General features: G+C 39.2%; 1 long non-coding RNA gene and 1 pseudogene across 1 annotated transcript in view; one reads left to right on the top strand and one right to left on the bottom strand.

Moving 5' to 3' along the window:
• LOC136856551 (uncharacterized) overlaps nt 1–23,335 on the top strand; it is a 136,934-nt gene that overhangs the window by 46,740 nt on the left and 66,859 nt on the right. The window contains exon 3 of the long non-coding RNA XR_010858393.1: nt 11,527–11,609. This is a non-coding gene — a long non-coding RNA (uncharacterized lncRNA). The remainder of the gene's footprint in view (nt 1–11,526; nt 11,610–23,335) is intronic.
• LOC136856549 (piggyBac transposable element-derived protein 4-like) lies at nt 599–2,370 on the bottom strand (annotated as a pseudogene).

The following is a 23,335-nucleotide window of genomic DNA, read 5'->3' as shown; positions in this document are numbered from 1 at the left end:
TTGTCACCATATGATGTTTTGTTTGACATGTAACAATTACAATTTATACTGTATAATATCGTTGAGTGTAATAATAATAAAGATTACTTAATATTTTTAAATCCTAGAATATAGAATTGTTTCTCTTCTCGAAAAATGAATGATCTTTCAAGTCGCTATAGAAACATTACTGTTTACATATTTTTTTTCATTTACTTCGTAGGTGTTTTTTCTTTATCCATATAGTAACTATTATTACCATTGTTATTATTGTACAGTAGGTTAAAATTATGTATTTAGGGAGCATATTCTATCTTTATTACTCGCAAGTTCAATAACAAAAACCTATCATATTTGAAGGAACAAAGTGAGTAAAAATAATATAATCCTCGTCTTTTGCAAACATATAGTTATAACAAAGAAAATAACAAACCAATACTGCCACCACCTATTGCCAAAATATAGAAAAGATATAGAAAATTCCTATGTAAATAAATCATGAATATAGACATTACATAAAATAATACATAAAAAGACCATCCTCTCTCTCTCTCTCTCTCTTTCAATAGTTCTTTTGAGTATGCCATGCACGAAAGCAGTCAGTTGGACATGGGCACGTCGCATTCAGCACAGATCGTTGTAACCCTTGTTCGTTTCTTTTGTCGCCTGGAAGTATTGGCGCATACGTAGCAGTTTAGTTGATTTTTTCTGTTTTGGTCCTCATTGAATGCTGTGTATTGGAGATGATGATAGCTTATGTAAGCTGCTCCATGCAAGCGATCAGGTGCCTCTACGGGAGGATGTCCACGACGTCCGAGTCTACTGTTTGTCACAGTGCCATAATCCTCAAGAAGTTGGTATGAAACATTGTATATGAATTCGCGAAATTTTTATTTCTTGCAAGTGGGGTCTGATGTCTTCATAAGCCAAGTGTTGTATGAATTGAGCATTATGATGTCTATAAGATGAAGAACGATTTTGTGATACCACTTGAAGGATTTCCTCATACACTCTGTCCCACTTAGCTGGCAGTCACTCTTATCTACGAGGCGCATATTTTCGTTATAATCAGCAACAACATCTGGCTTGCAGATTTTCTTTTAGTCCTGTAGTGGACCTTACCGTGTCCACCATATCACCTTTATGTACAGTTGATAAAAGGGTCACGGGCTTTCTATCTATCCACTTTACAGCCAAAATCTTGTTAGTTGTCTCGCGTTGTATGGTCTTGGCCTTTGGCTTTCTCCTTTTTTAGCTTTATGGCTTGTTCTTGCAGTTTTAGTTTCGTCCTCATCAGGAGTATCACTGTCACTGGGATTAGCATAAGAGGTGGAGGGGACATTAAATTTTGGCATATATTTCCTGCTTTCTCTTTCTCTCACAGTGCCACATGTTCCTGTGGCATTATCATGAAGGAATTGTGCCAGTGTAGGACTACTATACCAATTGTCTGTGTACAATATATGTCCGTGACCCATATACGGTGCCATCATTTTCTTGACTACAGCTCCCGAGAAGCCCAGACCGCTACCTTGATCCTCTTTTGGTATATCAACATCTGTGCCAGTATATACTATAATATCAAGCACTATTCCCGTTTCACAATCGCATAAAACAAACAGTTTAACCCCAAAACGATGACGCTTGCTTGGGATATATTGCTTGAAAATAAGACGGCCCTTGAAAAGTATTAGAGACTCATCAATTACAATTTTCTGGAAAGGATGAAAGACCCTTTTGAAGTTTCCTACAACCAAACTAAGGAATGGTCTTATTTTCCAAATTCGATCAGTAGAGTTTGGATTCCCGTTGTCAGCAAAGTGCATGAAACGGGTCAACAGCAAGAATCTGTCGCGGGTCATGGATTTGGGGAAAATTGGGGTAGGAATCAAAGGGTGTTGTTTCCAGTAGTCTTGTAAGACATGTTTTTTCATTAGAGGCATCAGTAATAATAATGCAAAATAAACATAAATTTCATGGGGATCCGTGTCCACCCATTTCTGAACTCTTGAATTTTGTGTAAAAGAGAAATTTTCCATTACCCACTGGTAATACTTATTTGTTTCACAGACAATAAGGCCAACTAATTCATCAGTGAAAAGTGCAAGAAAATATTCGCTTTCTCTTGCAGTGTCATCACAAGGCCACTCACTTGTTACACCAGCACAGTTACCATCAAAGGGATGAATATCAGGGATAAAGTTATTGACATCTGACCAAATATAAGACTGAATATTTCCTTCTCGTATATCATGTACGTTACCTATTTCATTTTCACCATCCTCTTCTTCACATTCTTCAATGTGCCCTCCATCTGAACGAAATAATCTTCCTTCATAATCATCTTCTGTGTCGTCAGAAGTCCCTATCTCAGCACTATCACTATCTCCACAGTTGATGTCATCATCTATGTCTTCGTCTGTTTCATCTTCGTTGAATAACATAGGTAAGAATTTGCTAGGGGTCAGATTCCGTAAACGACGAATTTGGGCAATGAATGGAAGAGTTGATGCACTTGGTATTGCATCACATGTGTTCCTTGATGGTGTCAGTGTGATGGAGGAAGAAGTACTTTGGTATTGCTTCTTTTCCTGGGGCACATATTTTTTTCCACTACCACTTCTCTTCACAGCCCCTTTCTTCCAACTTCCTTCTGTTGCTGTGTTTTGATTTTCCCTTGTGTCATTATATTTGTCTCTTCTGGGAAGCAGATTTTCCTTTTTGTCTTGGTGTTCTCGGAGCCCTTGCTAGAAGAGGCCATAGTCTCATTTTTCCGAGAACGTCCAGTCATGACGACAAAAAGTGAAAAGTAGCCGAAAACAGAAAACCAAGTGAAAGTCGCTTTCATTGTTATCAAAATAGAACTGTAGTTATAACTAATACAAAACAAACACTTATTATCGTGGTAACTAATACTATTTGTTATGTTAACTACCCTTTATTTTAAACAACCACTCACCAGATACTCAAAAGAAAAACAAAAACATTCGGGAGTGTTGCCATAATTTACGCTTAGGCAACCGCATACTGACGGAGGTTTTGGGAGTTACAAGTCTTTTATTTCCCTTACTGAACAGTACATTGCGTTGTGATAGAAAGTATATGATTGTGTAAGTATGTTGTTTTATATGATTTTTTTATTGTGTATCATTCTAATATATTAATATAAAACAAGTTTTTACCGAAAAGAACTACTTTTCACTTTTTTCCTTTGCAAAAAAGTTAGATTTGGATCTATGGGGAAATTGGTATATTATACATAATATATATGATTAAAATAAAGTTCTAAACATTAAAACCTCTACCAGACAAATAGTTTTGCCAAGAAAAAATAATAAAAGTTAAATAATGTCAAGAGGGAACTTAAGAGTAGAGATAGAAAATGGCGCTCTGAAGATTCTTATAGCAGTCGCCCACACAGCCGCTGAAGAGGCTTGTAGCAGTTCTCGGGTTAAAAAGGAAATCCATTCTTATAAGAAAATTAAATTTAGCAGACAAGACATTACGCCTGGTTCAAGCACTTAAGGTTTACCTAGAAGTCACGGCAAACACCCCAGAATGTCCTATTTTCCTACACCCTAGCACAAACTAACCACTCTCCCTACAAAGACTGAGAATGATTGTAGTGTTTTCTCATTAAAAAGGGAAATCCACACACTTTCCATAGGTCACATGATGTTAGGAAAGTAAGTACGTCTTTGGCCTTCTTCAGAAATGTCTCTTTCAAAGAAGTCTCCAAATGTATGGGGTGGTCATCAGTTAAATCATTGCCACATGTTTGAACAAATTCGACTACACTGTGTATCAGTAGGTGGCATAGTTAGTCTTCCCCTAGGTGCTGCGGCAGAAAACCAGGGGTCATATTGACGGTGAGTATGCTAACTATTGCTGGGAGATGGGTGACAGTACTACAACAAAACCCAGCATGCTTAGGTAAGCCACTGTAGAACTACATCCTAAAACGTAAGCTCGTGTATAGTTTCTTGTTCCATGGTATCAAAACCTGAAAAGTATTTGGAAGAAAGAATGGGACTTGAAATCTGTGGCTTGACCTTGGACCGGAAATGTTATTTCCTTTTGGGGTGTTGGGATTAAAAAGCGAGAGCTTAAGCCTTTTTTCGTCACCTGTCAGTTTCTTTTGTAAAGCTCCTTGAGGACGAAACAGTGACTACGCTATCAAAAAACAGGTTTTGATATAGGAAAAACCTATTTTTGGTAGTCGCTGTTGAGTCCTCAAAACCTCCCACTTTCCTGAAGAAAAGGCATGGGATTTGGGCAAAGGGATCAACCTGCATTGACCAACAGACAGTAATGGCTCCTTGGTCTTTTAACGGCCTGGTTGTAAACAAGGGGCGGATGCACGTGCGCAGTTGTCACTTCTCTTTCTTGCAGGGTTCTTTCGACGTTGGAAAAACTGGGTTCAGCTTCGCTGAAGATAAGGGAAAGTACCCCTCGTATCTTTGAGTCCATTATATACTCCATCATGTGTTATAATGTTAATCATTATGACACAATACCTGGCCAAAAGACCAACTAGAAGAGAATTCTTTGATATTAGTTTGGTCACCATGGAGCTCTGGTAGACCATGGAAGGTAACTCCTTGAGGACTCGACAGTGACTACCAAAAATAGGTTTTTCCTACGTCAAAACCTGTTTTTTAGGAAGCTCCTGCTCTGCTGAATGCCTCAGCTGCAGCAACAAAAGACTTGTCCTTCACCAGTGAAAGGCCCAGAGCTTGTCCATGTCCGAACAATCTTGAGGTCGTATCACATCCAAGAATTGCATGGATAAACAAGATATTAATGCAAACCTTGTCACCTAGGACCTCTTGCACCTTTTGAATGTCAAGGTAATGGGCAAGGGAGCCAGACTTGGGTGGTGGCATGAAATATATCTTATGTTTCTTTGTTGTGTAATGGATTAACACTACTAATAGGTCCGTGTCACTGCCAACTAATATGGTCTCACTCTTCCTTGCCACGTCCAATGCAGTCTTGACAATCAAAATATCAGCATCTCCTTTTGCATGTAGGACTCAAACCCTGGTATTTCTAGGTGTTTCCCAAGAAGGTGAATAAAGCATTGCTTATTTTCTTTGTTTGCCAAGAATTCATCCTTTTTCATTTGAAGAGGCAAGTTTTCATTGAACTGAACGCTCAGGGCTGACTTGGAAGCTGTGTGTCGGGCTTGCGTGCCATCCTTTGGAGTTGGACCACTCTGGTAACCATCGAACACTATGACTGGTTTACCATACTTTCTGACATGAGAAATATAGCTTTGGCAGATAGCATTGTATGTCCTGCCAACATCCTGTGGGAATTTTATGCAGGAGAGCACCCCAATCAAGGACATTCGTGGGATTTCCAGTTTCAATGTGTTTCTGCTCCTCTTCAGACACACTCTTAACCTTATCCCAGATGGCATTAGCAAGACCGGGCTTATCTGCTTTCAGGAGGACATTTTTTTCAAATAGAGCTGGAGGATATCCACAGAGTTCATACCAAAATGCTTCCTGGAGACTTACTTTCTGCATGCTAACCATGACGAGTCTTTGGAAGAAGAGAAGAGCGTCAATGCTTACTTCCTCACCATCAATTGACATCTTTGATTTTGAATCCATTATTGTAGCCCGGTCCTTTTTCTTAAATGTATAGTTCACAACCTGTTTCCCCACCATCCCCTCCAAGATTTTGCACCCAATTTTCTCTGCTTTCTCAGCATTCACATTTTCTGTTGCTACCACACCATTTACTATGTTTCAGAGATTTTCATCATTTCCGAAGGGAGACTTGTCCTGAATGAATGAGACGAGCTTATTCACATCATCTGCATCTCTTTTCTGATGTGCCACTGATAAGTCTTTGTGTTGTTCACTAGTACTGTACTCAAGTGATGTCAGCTTCTGCATGGCCTCATTCACTTCAGCATAAACAGAACTGGCCAAGGCCCAAACAATTCTTTGAGTTTCTGTCATTCCCCTTCCTCTTGTAAGTCCTCCTGTCATCTTCAAACTTCTCATCAGTGCTTGCTCAATAACCAAGTCTGCAGAAAAACCTGCCCAATACCTGTCTGTCCTCCTGACTGCATGAAGTCCATTCACAAAATGTTCATAGGCAACAGGGTTGGTTGCTGGAAGGGAACACATTTTCTGTAAATAAAAATGGACAGATTTGGTATAGAGGTTGTGGCCTGTTGCTGCAAGGTAAGGTAGCATGTCATACAGTGCTTGTAAATGGAGAGCCCAGTTACTGGTTCTTTCTGATGTGATAAACTTTTGAATGATAGAAATCATCTTCATGTACATGAGCCATAATTGACTGGTTCTTTCTCTTTCTTGGCTGATTTTTTCACCTATCAAGTCCTTGGTAGTGGCAAATGCTTCTGATGATTCAATGACTTCTGGGGTAATATCACCTGCCACAAACTGGTCATACATTTCAGCAAGCACTGTTAACACAGGATGTTGGAATTCCTCTGAACAACTTGCCACAGAGTCAGATGCCCTGAAACAAGTGCAGTTGAACATCTCTTTGGATATGTCATTGATTGGACCCATACCAATATAAAATGAGTAATATTACCCGGATTGCTAGAATTTTTTGCTTGCCAGTGGAAAAGATCATTGTCCAAAACCATCAAAATCGCAGTCCGGAGGTAGGGGTACCCTAAGTTAGGGGTACAAGGGGTAATTCTAGGTACTTTTAATCATTTTCATCTTAACGATTGGCGCAAAAAACATAAGATTTCACAGTATATTGTTTGAAAAAGGGGGGGAAATGATATATTTCATTCATAGCACATATGATGCCGATAGCACCCGATACCATATAATCAACCTCAAATTTCACCATGTTCCAAAACTTTGATTTCTTGATTTTTAATCAGAGATTGAGTATATCCAAAGGAACAAAATACAGGAGTTTTCATTTTTCTTGCAATTAGTGGTGGGTTAGGCCAGTTTTGGGCTTAGATTTACTGGACTAATAGTATTGCATAGAATAAAGCCTTGTTCTGTAATTGTAGACTGCACTAGGTGTGCAAAATGCCTTGCTAGAACTCAATATCCAAGGGGAGGGTTGGGTAGGTAGGGTCTTGGTTAATACAGTACTTACCAGATATGAATTGAAAATTAAAGATACAGGCATTTTAACCCTTAAACGCCGAGCCTCTATTTACAAAAGTGTCTGCCATATGCCAGTGGCATTCGGGAGTTAGCGCCGAAGCAGAAAAAAAGTTTTTTTTTTAAATCACAGCACGCTTAGTTTTTAAGATTGACAGTTCATTTTTGGCTGCTATTTTTGTCATTGCCTGAAGTTTAGTATGCAACCATCAGAAATGAAAAAATATCATTATCATATTTAAATATTGAAATATATGACAGCGCAAAAAAAAAAATTTCATATATAATTGTATACAAATCATACTGTGAGCAAAACGGTTAAAGCTAATGAGTTTTTTTTTTCGTATTGTACACTAAATTGCGATGATTTTGGTATATAACAAATTGTAAAACGATCAAAGCAACACAGAGAAAATATTATCACAAAATGATGCATGAATTCGTAACGTGCGGACGTAAAAAATGTTTTTTTCAAAAATTCACCATAAATCGAAATATTGTGCTAGAGACTTCCCGTTTGTTGCAAAATGAAGGTAATTGATTGAATATTACTAGACTGTAAGTGTTTTAGCTTACAATTGCAGTTTTCGACCATTTCGGTCGAGTTAACGTTGACTGAAGGTCGAATTTTTTCTATTTATCGTGATTTATATGAAAATATTTCAAAACTGATAAAAGATACAACCATGAGTTATTTTTTGTTTTATTCTAAATAAAATTGCGCACATTTTCATGTATAACACTTTATGAAACGCCTAATAGAAAACGGCGCAAAAATTACGACAATGTGACTAAAGAAATTGAGATTTTCAGCCAAGTTACAGCACGCGGAGGTAAGGAAAAAGTTTTTTTCAAAAATTCACCATAAATCGAAATATTGTACTAGAGACTTCCCGTTTGTTGCAAAATGAAGGTAAATGATTGAATGTTACTAGAATGTAAGAGTTTTAGCTTACAATTGCATTTTTCAACCATTTCGGTCGAGTCAAAGTTGACTGTAGTTTTAAATTTTGGCAGTTATCGTGATTTATATGAAAATATTTCAAAATTGATTAAAGCTACAACCATGAGTTATTTTTTGTTGTATTCTATATGAAATTGTGCACATTTTCATGTATAACAGTTTATGTATGTAACGCCTAATAGAAAACGGTGCGAAAATTACGACAAAGTGACTAAAGAAATTCTGAGATTTTCAGCAGTTACCTCGCGCGGAGGTAAGGAAAAAGTTTTTTTTTTTCAAAAATTCACCATAAATCAAAATATTGTACTAGAGACTTCCCGTTTGTTGCAAAATGAAGGTAAATGATTGAATGTTACTAGAATGTAAGAGTTTTAGCTTACAATTGCATTTTTTTCAACCATTTTGGTCGAGTCAAAGTTGACTGTAGGTTGAAATTTTGGCAGTTATCGTGATTTATATGAAAATATTTCAAAACTGATTAAAGCTACAACCATGAGTTATTTTTTGTTGTATTCTAAATGAAATTGTGCACATTTTCATTTATAACATTTATCAAATATAAAAACTTACGATGACTAAAGAAATTCTGAGATTTTCAGCAGTTAATATTTTTTAAAACACCATAAATCAAAATATTGTACTAGAGACTTCCAAAATGAAGGTAAATGATTGAATTTACTAGAATGTAAGATTTTTAGCTTACAATTGCGTTTTTCGACCATTTTGGTCGAGTCAAAGTAAAGGTTGAAATTTTGGCACTTATCGTGATTTATATGAAAATATTTCAAAACTGATAAAAGCTACAACCATAATTTTTTGTTGTATTCTAAATGAAATACACATTTTCATATATAAAACTTCAAATAAAACAGTTTACACGAAAGAATTTCTGTTTTCGGGTTCGGACGTAAGGAAAAAGCCCATAAATCGAAATACAGTCATACTCGAAATTACGCGGTTAGGTTCCGGAGCCCCTCGTGCAAGGTGAATTTTTGCGTAAGTTTGGCATGGTCTTTAAAAATGCTAATAAATGTTTATTTCCAGAGTTTAAAGTACTAAATATGACCCTAATCATGCTCCTGAAGTATTAAGCTAACTTTTAAATGAACTAAAGTTAGTGTAATTTTATTTAAAATTTAGCTTATTACCCTTAAAAAAGGAATACAGTAAATGGTTGACATAAAAATTGAGTACTGCACAGTTTCATAATAGCGCATTTACAGTAGGTGCGTACGTATACTAATGTTACCCCTAATTCGTGGGATGCCGTTTTCTTTGTGTCACTAGGCAAAACGTCATGTGTCAGTCAACAAAAGTACAATTCCATAAAATATCAAAAACATGTACATAATGTTCGTAGAAGGTAGTACAGTACAGGTAAAATTCAATCAATTTAAAATTATATACTGTACAGATAATGACGTACAGAGAAATAATAAGTTGTAAAAGTATGTTTGAGCGCTAACTACGAGAGAGAGAGAGAGAGAGAGGGATACTGTAATAAAGTAACTGTACTGCTTTTGTATCGTATTTATGCGCAAATATATAAATACAAATTTTCCATTCTGATTTTACACCTAAAAACACAAAACTTAAAAATTAAACACCCTTTCTACAGGGGTATCATCTTTGAAAAATGCAGTAACTAAGGGTATCACATCTTGTAAAAGTATACCAACTGAACGTGCTGTAATTACATGCACATACAGATTGCACCAGCACTTTTCTCCGAGGTGAACAGAGTAATTTTCAAAGAATGACACTTATACAACTCTGTTACATCTCTGATATTACATTAACGAATTCATTTCATCAAATGAGCACGACTGAACAACCTCATCTCAAGGTCATGTAGAGTCCTTGTGACAAAGACTTTGCAAATGGACATAATACTTGTATGATATTTATGTACAGAAATATAAATATAAATTTTCCATATCGAATTTACAGTTAAAAGCATGAAAACTTATAAATGTACTTCAAACATTAAACAAACATTTTCTGCAGGGGTATCATCTTTGAAAAGTGCAGTAACTTTGCAAATGGGTATCACATCTTGTAAAAGTACACTAAGTGAATGTGCTGAAATTACCTTTGCATCATATTTATGCATGTACAAAAATAAAAATAATACATTTTTGATACAGATTTTACAAATGAAAGCATGAAATGCATTTTTCATACAGATTTTACACATAAAAGAATGAAATGCATTTTTCATACAGATTTTACACATAAAAGCATGAAAACTTGTAAATTACTTCAAAAATTAAACACCCACTTCTGCAGGGTTTCTCGAGAATTTTGTGTCTGTGAAAAAATCGCGTATCCCCATTAGTTAAGTTCCAGTGAAAAGTTCGTGTGTGTGTGAATTCGTGCAACTCGAATCGTGTAAGATCAAAGTTTTACTGTACTGTGCCAGAGACTTCCAATTTGTTGCAAAATTAAGGTAAATGATTGAATATTACTAGAATGTAAGAGTTTTAGCTTACAATTGCGTTTTTCGACCATTTTGGTCCCGTCAAAGTTGACCGAAGGCTGAAATTTTGGCACTTATCGTGATTTATATGAAAATATTTCAAAACTGATAAAAGCTACAACCATGGGTTGTTTTTTGTTGTATTTTACATGAAATTGCACACATTTTCATATATAAAACTTTATGTAATGGCTACTATAAAACGGTGCAAAAATTACGACAAAGTGACGAAAGAATTTCTGAGATGTGTCGCTGATGCTTTCTAGTGGGAGAAGAAAGAAATTCGCGCATGCGCAGCTGGATCACGCTTGTAAACAAAACAACAGTGTGATCCGTGAACTCCCAGCATCCCTCAAGGCGCGTGATTTAAAATCTATCGCAAACTAGGTCTATAACTATTTTTCCGCAAATATTTAAAAAACTTTTTGTAGTCGACGTACCGTATGTCCACTTGGCACCCGACAGACAGTTTTAGTCGACGTACAATACGTCCAGTCAGCGTTTAAGGGTTAATGAACAGTTCATAATGAAGTAAGTGCTGGATGGGAAATGTATTACCTAAGTATGATGGAAATAGGTAGTGGGGTGGTCGAAAAGTACAGAGTTATGCAGGTTATTGTATTAACTCTCAAATAGTATGATAGAATAGAATTTTGGAGAGGGGACCGAAGAAACAAAGCAGTTGGAACCTGAAGAAACTATCATGGCCTATCACTTCAGTAGCCGTGAGAGTAGTGTTGACAGGAAAGATGGTACGAAGTAAGCATTAATTACATTTAGCAAAAGAATTAGGGAATGCTAAAGCACTTTGTTATGCATGAATTTTATAGGAAGAAAGTGTTTTAATCCTGAAAGGTTGTATTTTTTTATTTAGACTATACTAGAGACGTGGCTGTAGCTAATGAATGATGTCTGTTTTGATACCTTGTAAGCAAAAAGACATCCATTTCATGTGATGTAATAACATATTCTTGTCATTTCAGGTGAATATTGCCTGAAATTCTGGAAGAAATTAATCCTTAGATTTTTGAAGAAAATAGCCTAGTTGTTTAGCACTGTAATAAAGGTAAGTATTTAATGAACATGATACTTTTATTAGGGGTTGATTCTGGCGTATTACATGAAATAGTCTGGTATTGGATCAGTAGAGTGCCAGCAGTAAAATGCTCTCTGAAAATAGAGCCATTGAGAATGCTTGAATTTTTAAGTGATAAGGTGGTGGGTTGTGGGATGTTGGTGCTAATAGATATCTCAAGATCCTGTAAAAATGTAAACTGTTGGTCATGTAGACCAGTGTGGCAAGAGAAATCAAAGCCGGACATAAAAAACTGACTTATTTACCTCGGAGGTCCGACCCACCAAGTACCTACATCGTGACGCTTTGCTCAGGCCTCCTCACAACATAAACATAAACAAACAACGTAAGCAAATGACGAGCGCAAAGCGCAATGTCATGCACAGATATTTTCAACAGAATTAAGATATTCCCTCTCTTTAGAAAGGAAACAAAAGAAGTGTATTTCCCAAAGTAATAAGCATTACATGGTATAGAAAAAATGAAATTGAGTACTTACAAAAGCTATTGAAGATTTCAGGGATCCACTCTCAAATACTAACACTATTCTCAAAGAATTTACCCCCTTTTTTTGTTAACACATTAGCTAACTGTGCTTTTGAGTCTACCCAAAATATCTAGAACTCTCCATTCTGAACCAATTCTTTGAGAATAGCTCTTTTCTAAAACATTTTAAACCGAATACACATTCTCATAAAGTGAATGGTTATCCACATACGATAGAGTTCCACAGGCAGATTTCTCTTTCCATCATACAGCATTTGAGACATGTTTCCAAGATAGTAGGCCGTATCCACAGCCTCAGCAGCTGCTTGTGTTTCTGCTGCAAGAGTGCTTTTTACAACACTTTCTTATTTTCTTTGACTCCCAGTCTAAAGGACAACTATTTCCATTTTCACCCATAGGGAAAGTCGCAAAGCCTCCAGCACGACTAAATCCATCAGGGAGATTGGCATAAGAAGCATCCATGTACACAACCAACTTAAACTGTCACTCAGTCCTGGGAAGTGCATACACCTCTCAAAGGCACAGGCTTTTCTCAGACATTTGTTTTCCTCAATCAGATCTTACACTTTAGGGTTATTTATTTTACAGCAGTTCCAATACTTCATATGACAAGTCATGTCTTGAATTAATACATAACCATCCTAGCTGGCCTACTAGACTCCTAAAATTCTCCTTTTCTTCTTCATTGCACTCTGTATTCTTATTTAATCCTCTCTCAGCACGTACTTTTATAGATTCCAGTGATTTACAATACTCATTTTGGTGAAGTGTGACACCATGCTCATTCTATACAGTATCCAGGCCAGTGTATCTGAATATAGCATTATGTTGCTTCCTAACCTGAAAGTTTCTGATTTGGGCAATGACTGCACATTCAAATTTCTTTATTCCTCCACACAAGAAATCTTCTACATGCATAAAAAACATAGCACACAAATCTCCTTCACGATACCAATAGAATGCTGCTGCAGGGTCAGTTTTCACCTGATTACAGTCCATCGTCAACAGGAAAGTCTTCACTGTGGGATACCATTTTCTAGCAGCATCATTGAGACCATATACCGTACATACTCATTATTTTAATTTCCAAAGTACTTTATCATCACAGCCAGCTTCAACAGGTGGAGTGAGATACACTTCAGGCTCAAACCATTCACTCTGTAGGAATGCAGCCGTAATATCAATTGAATTCACCGCCCATCTTTTGGAAGACAGTGTACCAACAAAGGGTGTCAGCACTTCCTGGCTAACAGTGGGAGGATCTGACTGGATTTCTTCCTTTTCCCCAAAACCTCTGGCAACCAGCTGTGCTTTAATTTTCTTTTCCTATCACTGTTTTCCTTTCTATTACCACCCAACAGACAGTACCTTTTGACCCAAGTTAGGAATTTCCTCATATGCACCAAAATTCTTCCAGGTTTTTAGTTGTTCTTGTTTTGCTTTATCAAGTTCCTGACTTTCATGTGTTCACAAGCCAGTACTATTTCACTGGGTTCCTGCACTCCATCTGCTAAAACTGTTACCCATTTTTCTACATCTCTGTTCTGGTCAATGGCTGTTATGTCCATCTTTATGTTCAGTGTTCCTCCAACTACTATATTTTCCTGTAGATTTTCCAGCATGGCTGTGAACAGTTCCTGTCTGCCATTCATCAGACACTCTTGGCAGGAGTCTTACTCTGTCCAATGCTTGTAATACCCTTGATTGTTAATTGTCTTCAGATGAAGTGTCTCCACTTTGGTGTGGTTCTCTTTTTCTTCATTTTTTTTCATTTTCCACTGGATTTATAACTGCTTCTCTCTCATTCTTCTTGCTATGTCCATTTCATCCTTTCCTCTTTGATGCCTCAACGTATCAAGCAGTGCATTTCTTCCTTCAGTGTTTCTATCAGAACTGTGTGGTATCTGCTGAATGTGTGGTTCATGTTCCCTTACAGTCTTTAAACCATATTTAAGAGCACTGTTTTGCCATCTTGACCAATAACTGTAGCTGGTCCTTTCCATTCCTTTGCTCTTCCCAGTTCTCAACCATGTCTCCATAATTTTCTCTTATTATCTCCTTGGCTTCTTTACTTCTTGTCACACAAGATTTTGAGAACCTTGTTGCCATATCCACCATATGCAGAAAATATATATCCCCTTTTATTGTACTCCTTGGGGTCTAATGCCAGTACTTCATTGAATTACTGTGCCATATTCATACTAACAATTGGCCCTGATGGTGTTTTCTTATATTTCATGCATATCTCACTGCTATCTGACACTTCTTCCGCAAACACGTAGCATATTTTGTCCGTAAAACTTGCATCCTTCAACAACTGAATCAGTCTCTTAGATGTGGGATGACCGAATTGTTGGTGCAGTTTTTCTATCTTCTTCTTTTCCTTTTCATGATCTCCTCCCAAGGTCATCATTATTTCCTCTGTTTTCTTCCAGGCTTCTCTCTAATCCCTTAGAGGAAGGCAATAGTATCCTGAAGAAGTGCACCTCAATTTCAACTTTTTTCCATGAATTTCTGCAGCATCATTTTCTGAATCCAATTTCATTTGTGCTCTCTGCATTGATTTTTTGCTGAATAAAAGGGTACAGAGGAATTCACCACGTCTGTTATCACACTTGCTCTGTCACTTGTAATGTTCACTGGAAGTTTTACTTTCATCATTGATTTATACACAGTACCATCACCAAACTTAAAGGTTTCACTTTCTTCCTCTTCTCATTTTTTCCTCATCAGACAAAGACTGTATTCTTTGAAGACCTTCAAACAGAACCTTATCCTAATCTTATTTACATTTGCCACAGTTTAGCAATTACCATCTTATCATACTTAACCTAACTTATTTCCTACTTAACACTAAAGTTTACCAAAACAATCTTCCTGTACCTAACTTAGCCTAACTTAGTACCACCACAACCCCCAAAAGAACCTTTTAAGCCTTACTGACAATAAATCAAGAAATACAATGTTATATTTTTACTTCCATAGTTTTTCACTGTCAACATCAGCTTTTTCAGTAACCTTTTCACTTTCTTCATTCACCTCAACTTCTCAGTCTTACTCTTTTTCTGTCTGCCTCTTTGAGGCAATTTCTTCTTTTTCTTTACAAACATTTACTCCTAACTTTCCTCCAGTAGCGTCACATTACGACCACCCATGTCCCATCTGCCTTTTATCTCTTGTCCTCCCACTCCACCAGTGCTTTCCAATTCCAGTGATCAAGGCAGTGATGCTCCTTGGATGCAATCACCTTGTTTCATCCTCTCCAGCTCTTAGCCTGATCTGGCAATAGCCAGTGCAAATCCTATTATATCTGTAGGCTCCAACGGTTCAAGTGAAGGAGAGCTCATCCAATTTTAATGCAGTCGCTTAAGCAAACTGCAAGTAAAAAAGTTAAAATAAACGATTAATTAAACAATCATACACCAACAACACATTCATAAACAACATATACACACAATAACTTAATAGGAAAACAAAAAATTTCAATCAAACAAAATAAAAAAACATCACAATAACAAAAAATGGAACAATCAGTTCACACAAACGTCTTTCATCATACAAACCCGAACTTCGCCTACCACACTCTCCCTTACAAAAATAAAGGAAATCTTGTTTCCTTTTCTTCAAAATCCCTTTCTTACCACCCATTCATACTCCGGAACTGGACATTGACTTCGGGTCCATGGCCTCTCATGCACCACCTCTTCTTCACTCACTTCCACTCCAACCACACTAGACTCACCTAGTCTTGGTTTTGGACTACTTACACCAAGCTCATCCAAACTCTGGAGATTCACTTTGGCTCCAACCTCACTCACACCTGACATGGCTGCTATCATCTCTTCCATACTCTCATTTATTTTTTCCACACTGCCTCAAGCTATCCAAAACTCCTCCACTTACACTGTCCAGCACTGCTAACTCTCTCTCACTCACACTCACTCTTTCAACACTTTCACTCAAAGGAAACTCACAAACTATACGTACCATCTTCCTCACGACTTGGCATTGCTTCCATTTCACCCAACTCTTGCGTATCCTCGTTCACATTCCTTGTACTCACCAAGATCACTCCTTCCACATCCCACTCAAATCCTTCCAAATCAATGACACCCTCATTCTCACTACCACCCAACAGCACCGCAAGGATATTCTCACGTCTCATGCCTACTTGCTTCTCAGACCCCTCAGAATCAAACAGCCCATCTCGGGTACGCTGAGCAAACAACTCAGTAACTGTACCCTTACTGTTTCTACACCTCCTTTTAGGCTTTCTCGTATGTTCCACCAACACTAGCTGTTGATCTCCCCAATTTATATCTTCCTTTATTTCTTCACTTTCCTTTTCCCTTTCCTCCCTTAATAACTTCCTAATGGGATGCTCTATCATGTATTTAGGTGATTCTCTCCATCTTTTCAGGTGGTTATCATGCGCTCGTATCACCCTTACATTTCCTTCTTCATTCCCGTCTTGTAGCACAACTCAATCCATTAGACCAAACTGTTTTCACTACATACGGACCTTCATAATCCTCAAGCATCGTACTCACTGTCAATCTTCCCTTCTCAACAACTTCCTTCAACACCCTATTATCACCCACTCTGAAACTCTCAAACCTTCCATTTGCCTGCCTCCACACATCCCGCTCGTCTACATTCACATCCAACCTCGCTCTCACATACCTCTCGTAATTCATTGCGTACTCACTCGGAGGTATGCCAGTGCTTTTATGGACTGACCCATTATATATTGCTACCATTCTTCCTAACAACAAACCCCATTCATTCTCTCTATCAGTCAACATTCGTAACATCTTACTCAGAGTCCTTATGGTTTGTTCCTCCAACCCATTCACACTCGGCATGTATGGAGTTGTTACTACATGATCGATACCTGATTCTTTCAGCGTTTGCTCAGACGGTCTACCAACAAACTCTGGCCCATTATCACTCAACATTCCTGCTGGCTTTCTCACACACGCAAGCAACAAGACCATACTGACCACTTTTACAACATTCTCACTAGTTTTATTCTTCACAGATGCACAACTTACAAACTTACTCTTATGATCTACCATAACGATCACTTACTTTCCTCTCGTAGTTACCGGCAAAGCCACACATTCAGTTGCCACTAACTCAAACGGTTCTTTTATACTCGACTTCAAAACAGGTGAGCTAGCATACACACTTTGATACCTTCCCTTCCGACGTTCTTGGCATGTGACTGCCACATCCGTAAAAATCTTCCTCAAATACGGGGAAAACATCCGCGCTTTCATACACTTGATCAACTTAAACTTCCCCATATGTCCATATATCTCATGGACTAACATGCACACCCCTACTGCTCCACTCATCGAGAACACTGGAACATACATCAACTCTCTCGTCTTCTCTCTGGAAAAATACACCACTCCTTCACACAAAACAAATCTCTCAGAAAACCACATCCATTTGCTCAACAGCAAAGGCCATCTTCTCCAGGTGCTCCCTCTCTAATACATCTCCTCAACTCCTCACCACAAAACACTTCCACTGCATCTCCTCAGCGTCCTCCACTGTCAACAATTCATTCTCACTCTTGTCCAACTCCACTACATCCCCCTCCTCACTCAGACTCCTGTCAACCATTCCCACAAACCTGGCATCGCCTCACTTTGAATCTTCCCCGTTATAACCTCGTCTTTCAACAGGACTCCTGTCCCAGCATCCACTATCAATCCATTCTTCCTCAAGAAACCTATCCCAAACAGGAAGCAACATGGCATCTGCTCATCTCCTAGTACTATAAAACAAGCTTCCACCTCAAAATCTCCTAACCTTACCTTCTACCTCACTTCCTCCCATCCAACTGATCTTCCTGCTATACCTCTTATTGACACATTCACCACTCTCCTTTTAACATTCCAATTCACTCTGTCAACATCCCTAATTACTCGTGCGTTCACCAACGATATTTGTGCTCCGGTGTCAACCAAACCACAATACTGTCCTCTACTGACATCTACTTCCACAATCATTGCGTTTGCTCTCCTGTGTACACACATACAGACATACACCTGTCTCTTCCACTAACCAAACATCCTTCATTTACTTCCTTACTGTCCTCTTCCACATCCAACAACTCCGGCATTCTCTCTTCAACATTTTCCTCCTTCTCATACTTCCTTTCATAGCTCTTTTTCTCCATGACCCAGTTATAGTGCACCCCACTCAAACACTGCAGATGCAACTCACACTCACTCTCTTTCACTCCCTCATGTCGATACACTATAGGTTTCTCACCACCAATGTGTACAGACACAATCACCTTATACTTCTTACTCACTGCTACCAAAACTGCCTGAAATGGGGCTACTCCAGGACACATCATAGCCCTCAGACTCTTTCGATACCATTCCACATTTGACACTCCCAAACATCCAGGTACCTGCACCTTCAAACCTTCATCTACCAAATCATTCAATCCACACCACAAACTTTCAAACATCTAGTCACCACCCCCCTTACTCTCACATGCTACCACCAATCCTCTCGGCAGATACTCTGGTGTTATGTCTTTTATCTTCTCTTTCCCTTCCACAGGTAGTCTAGACATCATGTCTGCAACAATATTTCTTTTACCTGGGATGTACTCAACTTCAAAATCAAAATCACTCAAATCCTCCACCGTTCGTGCAATCCTAGCATCCACTCCTTTCATTCTCTGCAGATACACTAGAGGCTGATGGTCAGTACGTACCACAAACCTCATACCATACAGAAACGGTCGTAATGCTTTCACACAAAACCACAGGGCAGCCAACTCACTCTCAACAGTCAGATACTTTCTCTCTGCCGAACTAAACGCCTTACTTACATATGCTATCACTCTATCCCTTTCAACTCCATTCACCACTTGCTTCTGCATCAAACATCCACACATTGACACTCCACTCACATCCGTATGCACTTCTACCTTACTGGCATCTGCACTATAGTCAGGGTGAACCAACTGCACATCCTTCACCATTTCCTCTTTCAATTTCTCGAATGCTTCCACCATCCTTTCATCCCACCTCACATCTGTACTCTTCCTACAGCCTGTCCATTCTGACAGTGGCTTTGCAATTCCCGAACAATCTTCCACAAACTTCCTTCCAAACTCGATCAGTCCCAAAAATCAACACAACTCTCGCACAGTCCTGGGTCGAGGGAAATTTCTCACTTTTTCTACAAACTTTTGCACTTGTCGCCCTCCAGACTCATTCACCTTACGACCCAAAAACTCCACCTCTTCCATGAACCACTCACACTTACTCACTTTGACTTTCACCCCCACTTCTTCTAACTTCTTCAACACTGCTCACACCAAGCTCTTGTGCTCCTCTAGCTCTTCTACCGTCTTACTCATCACCAAAATGTCATCAAGAAACACCAACACATTCTCGTGGGGAAAACCACTCAGCACGACATTCATTGCTCTCTGGAAGGCAGCTGGGGCATTTGCCAATCCAAAACTGAGATTGCAGAGCTGATACTGTTTTTTCGTAGTTGAGAAGGCAGTTATCGGTCTACAATCCTCCGCCACTGGCATCTGATAATAACCCCTTACCAGATCCATCTTGCTAAACACTTTCATCCCATGCATACTGTACACACAGTCAGACACCAGACACACAGGGAATCTTTCCTTCACTGTCACCTCATTTACTCTGCGATAATCAATACACATTTGCAGACTCCCATCAGGCTTTCTTACCGGCACAATTGGACTATTCCAAGCACTCTTACTGAGTTCAATCACTCCTATCTTTTCCAACTCTTCACACTGCTCTTCAATCTCTTCGCATTACCGGAGCCAGGAAATGTCTGGGTCTCTGATAAATCGGTGTTGCATCTGTCAGCTGAATACGGAACTCCAGCAATCTAGCTGTCCCAAAGTCCTCGTCCCCTTGACTCAACACACCTTTTCTCTCCCATAACAACTCATACACCTGCTCTCTCTCTCTCTCACTCAACTTCTCATTCAACCTCACCTTGTCCCTAAGCTTTTCCTTACTCCACTCTTCTGCCCTTTCCCCTTCGGCCATCACATCATACCCTGTGACGTGCTTACTGTCACTCAAATCGACTACACTTCTGAAACTTCCCAATCTATCACCAAGATGCATGTATGCCTCTCCACCTTTTCTTTTTCAAATTCCCACACACCTGTACACACACCTCTGGGTCCTTTACATCCATAATCCCATCAAACACATGTGCAACCCCCCTTATCTCACAACACGCAGAGCTACCGTCCAACATAAACACTTCTCATAAACTCTCTGCGCTGACTCCAACATTAGTCCTCCACCCAACTTTCACACTCCACACACTTCCCGAATCCCTTGGCCATTGTACATCCTCCATCACATATACCTCCACTCCAGAAACCATCTTCAAAACTTGTCCATCTCCTCCACATACAGCTTCACACTGGTTTCATTCCCCATTCGTATTTCTATCATTTCTTGTTCTGGGTACACTTCTTTACCCTGTTTTTCTTCAAAAATGCATATCCCAGCAACATATCATATTTCTCATTCACTCTGTCCACAGCGTAAAAATCCTCCTCCTCCAGCCTTATTCCTGCAACCGCAACTGACTCAACAAACCTCGCACACACCCTTACTTCCAATCCTCCAATCCCTGTCACATATCCAGCACATTCCTACTTCTGTGTTATGCTAGCTTTTATTTTCTCATATGCCTCTCTGAAAACCACATTTCCACTACAACCAGTGTCAATCAATGCTTTCATTAACACTCCACCACATTCTACCCTAACACACAAACAATGATCTACTCATTCCCCCAAACAGATGTTCCAACTCACAAACCCTTCTCTCACATGCAATACATCTATCCCCTCCATACCAGAGGGCTCACCACGGGGGTAAACCCCCTTCTTTCCCTGAGGTTGGGATTTGGTACGGCAGACTTCTTTCACATGACCCTCCATTCCACATCCTTCCCACTTACTCCGAGGGTTCTGACATGTTCTGGCAAAATGCCCATTCATTCCACAGTTTCCACAACGACTTCCATTTACCCCTACTCTCCTTCCACTCTGGCAGTCTCTCACTCGATGCCCTATGTTTTCACAGCTGAAACGTTTCAACTCTTTCGCTTGTGGGCAATCCCTCAATACATGCCCTCATTTTCCACAGCCGAAACACTCACCATTGGCCCATCTGCAATCTGCTTTCACATGACCAGTCCTTCCACACCTGAAACACCCCTTACTACTACTGCTACTCCTCACTTCCATCTGCCTCTCCCTCATATTCCCATTCGCTCTACCCACACTTCCACTCCTAAACCTCTCCCAGCTTCTGCTCAAGCTCTTCCCGTTACTCCCCACGTTCACTTGCACATTCTTTCTTCCTCTTTCTCTCTGGTCTTTCCTACACTCCTCCAACAAGGCTCGCATCACACTTAGCTCCTCACTCACCAAAGCGTCCTTATATGTCCTTCCATTTTCCACCTCAGACCCAGCATACATTTCCTTTGCTTCATCCTCATCTACTCTCATATCTTCTAGGATCTCTAAAACATCCTCCCAATCTAAGCGTTTCCCTGACCACCGCTTCTGATCTTTTTCCTTCTCATTTAAAATGACCCCAATCTTCTCAGGGATAGTGGCCAAGAACTTCCACATGATGTGTTTGTTTTCCTCAATTCCTTCCTCTCCAGACTTTCTTCTGGCCAACGCCTCCAATCTATGAGCACACAAGCCCACTTCCTCTCCAGTCTTCATCTTGGCCTCCTCAAACCTATCATCCTTCTTGTACACAACACTTCCTTTCATTCTCTTCACCTGCTTAATCACTCTAGCTTTCACGGACTCATACCCTGGTTCACCCTCACACATACTCCTATAACACATCTTAAGCTGTCCATCCAAGAACTCTCCCAGCCGCTTCATCCACACATTTTCTCGCTATAATGTGGTTTGGATTCCACAATAAGCTGTAGGTCCCGTTGCTAAGTAACCAATTGGTTCTTAGCCACGTTAAATAAGTCTAGTCCTTCAGGCCAGACCTAGGAGAGCTGTTAATCAGCTCAGTGGTCTGGTAAAACTAAGGTATACTTGACAACTCCTTTCTTTTCTTAGGGAATTTCTCCTTTGCACCTTATATTCTCCATTGCCTCTATTCTTGTAACCAATTTACTTTCCCTTACCTGGGCTTTCTCATCTATCACCTCCATTCTTGTAACCAATCTACTTTCCCTTGCCTGGGCTTCCTCTAACTTAAGCTGCAGGCTGGTCATCATGCACGTCAGCCTATCCAACCTCTGCATCCAACCCTGCTCCCCTTCACCTGACCCAACACCTTCCAAACCTGCTCCCTCTTGCCATCTCCAATTATGCACCTCACTCTTACTTTACTATCAAAGGGCCCCACATTGGGTGCCAAAATATTATGTAGGGTCTTTTTATAGTGCACAATTGGGACAGTATGATGGGAACAGATTTGGAGGTTATTAAATGAAACTTGACTTTCCTGAACCTAATTTATTACTGTAATATTACAATGGCCATAAAAAACCTGAACATGGTTAATAAATCTTAATATACAGTACAGAAACTTACCAAACCTTATCAATATAATTCCTCAAAACTTATTCTACTTAACCTTAATGCTATAGTTCCCCATTCTTCTATCAAAAGAACCTTAACCTAATTAATTACCTTAAATATAAGTTTAGTAAACATGACCAACATACAATCTCAAACATTGATGGTTCAAAATATGTCACATACTCTTGCTTCCCAATGTTTTTCACATAAATAAGTTCTGATAATCTCCAATCACGAGAGCAAATACTTTTATGGGAAAGTACACAACCATCAATTGAGCCACGAGTTTAGCAGACTGTTTATGACCCAAGTCAACAGCAATGTATGAGGGACCAATTAACTTATATCCATCTAACTTTTCCACTGTTCGGAGAAGTTCTCCCACACTGTAAATTGGTCACCCCAGCACCTACTTATGCTCACAGGGCCTCTGGCTCCTTAACAGCTGAAATGACACTTTGCCCCCTAGTTCACACAAGTAGTGCCTCCAGCCAATTGCCACTGTAAAAGCTTTTATCTCTTTAAAATCGACACGTCCGAGATATAAATTTTCAAACTTTGTTTGGAACGCTGATACAATTGGCGGGAGACCCAACCC

Source organism: Macrobrachium rosenbergii, chromosome 36 (genome assembly GCF_040412425.1).
Source record: "Macrobrachium rosenbergii isolate ZJJX-2024 chromosome 36, ASM4041242v1, whole genome shotgun sequence".
Taxonomy (NCBI): domain Eukaryota; kingdom Metazoa; phylum Arthropoda; class Malacostraca; order Decapoda; family Palaemonidae; genus Macrobrachium; species Macrobrachium rosenbergii.
This window is presented reverse-complemented; position numbering and strand designations above follow the sequence as displayed.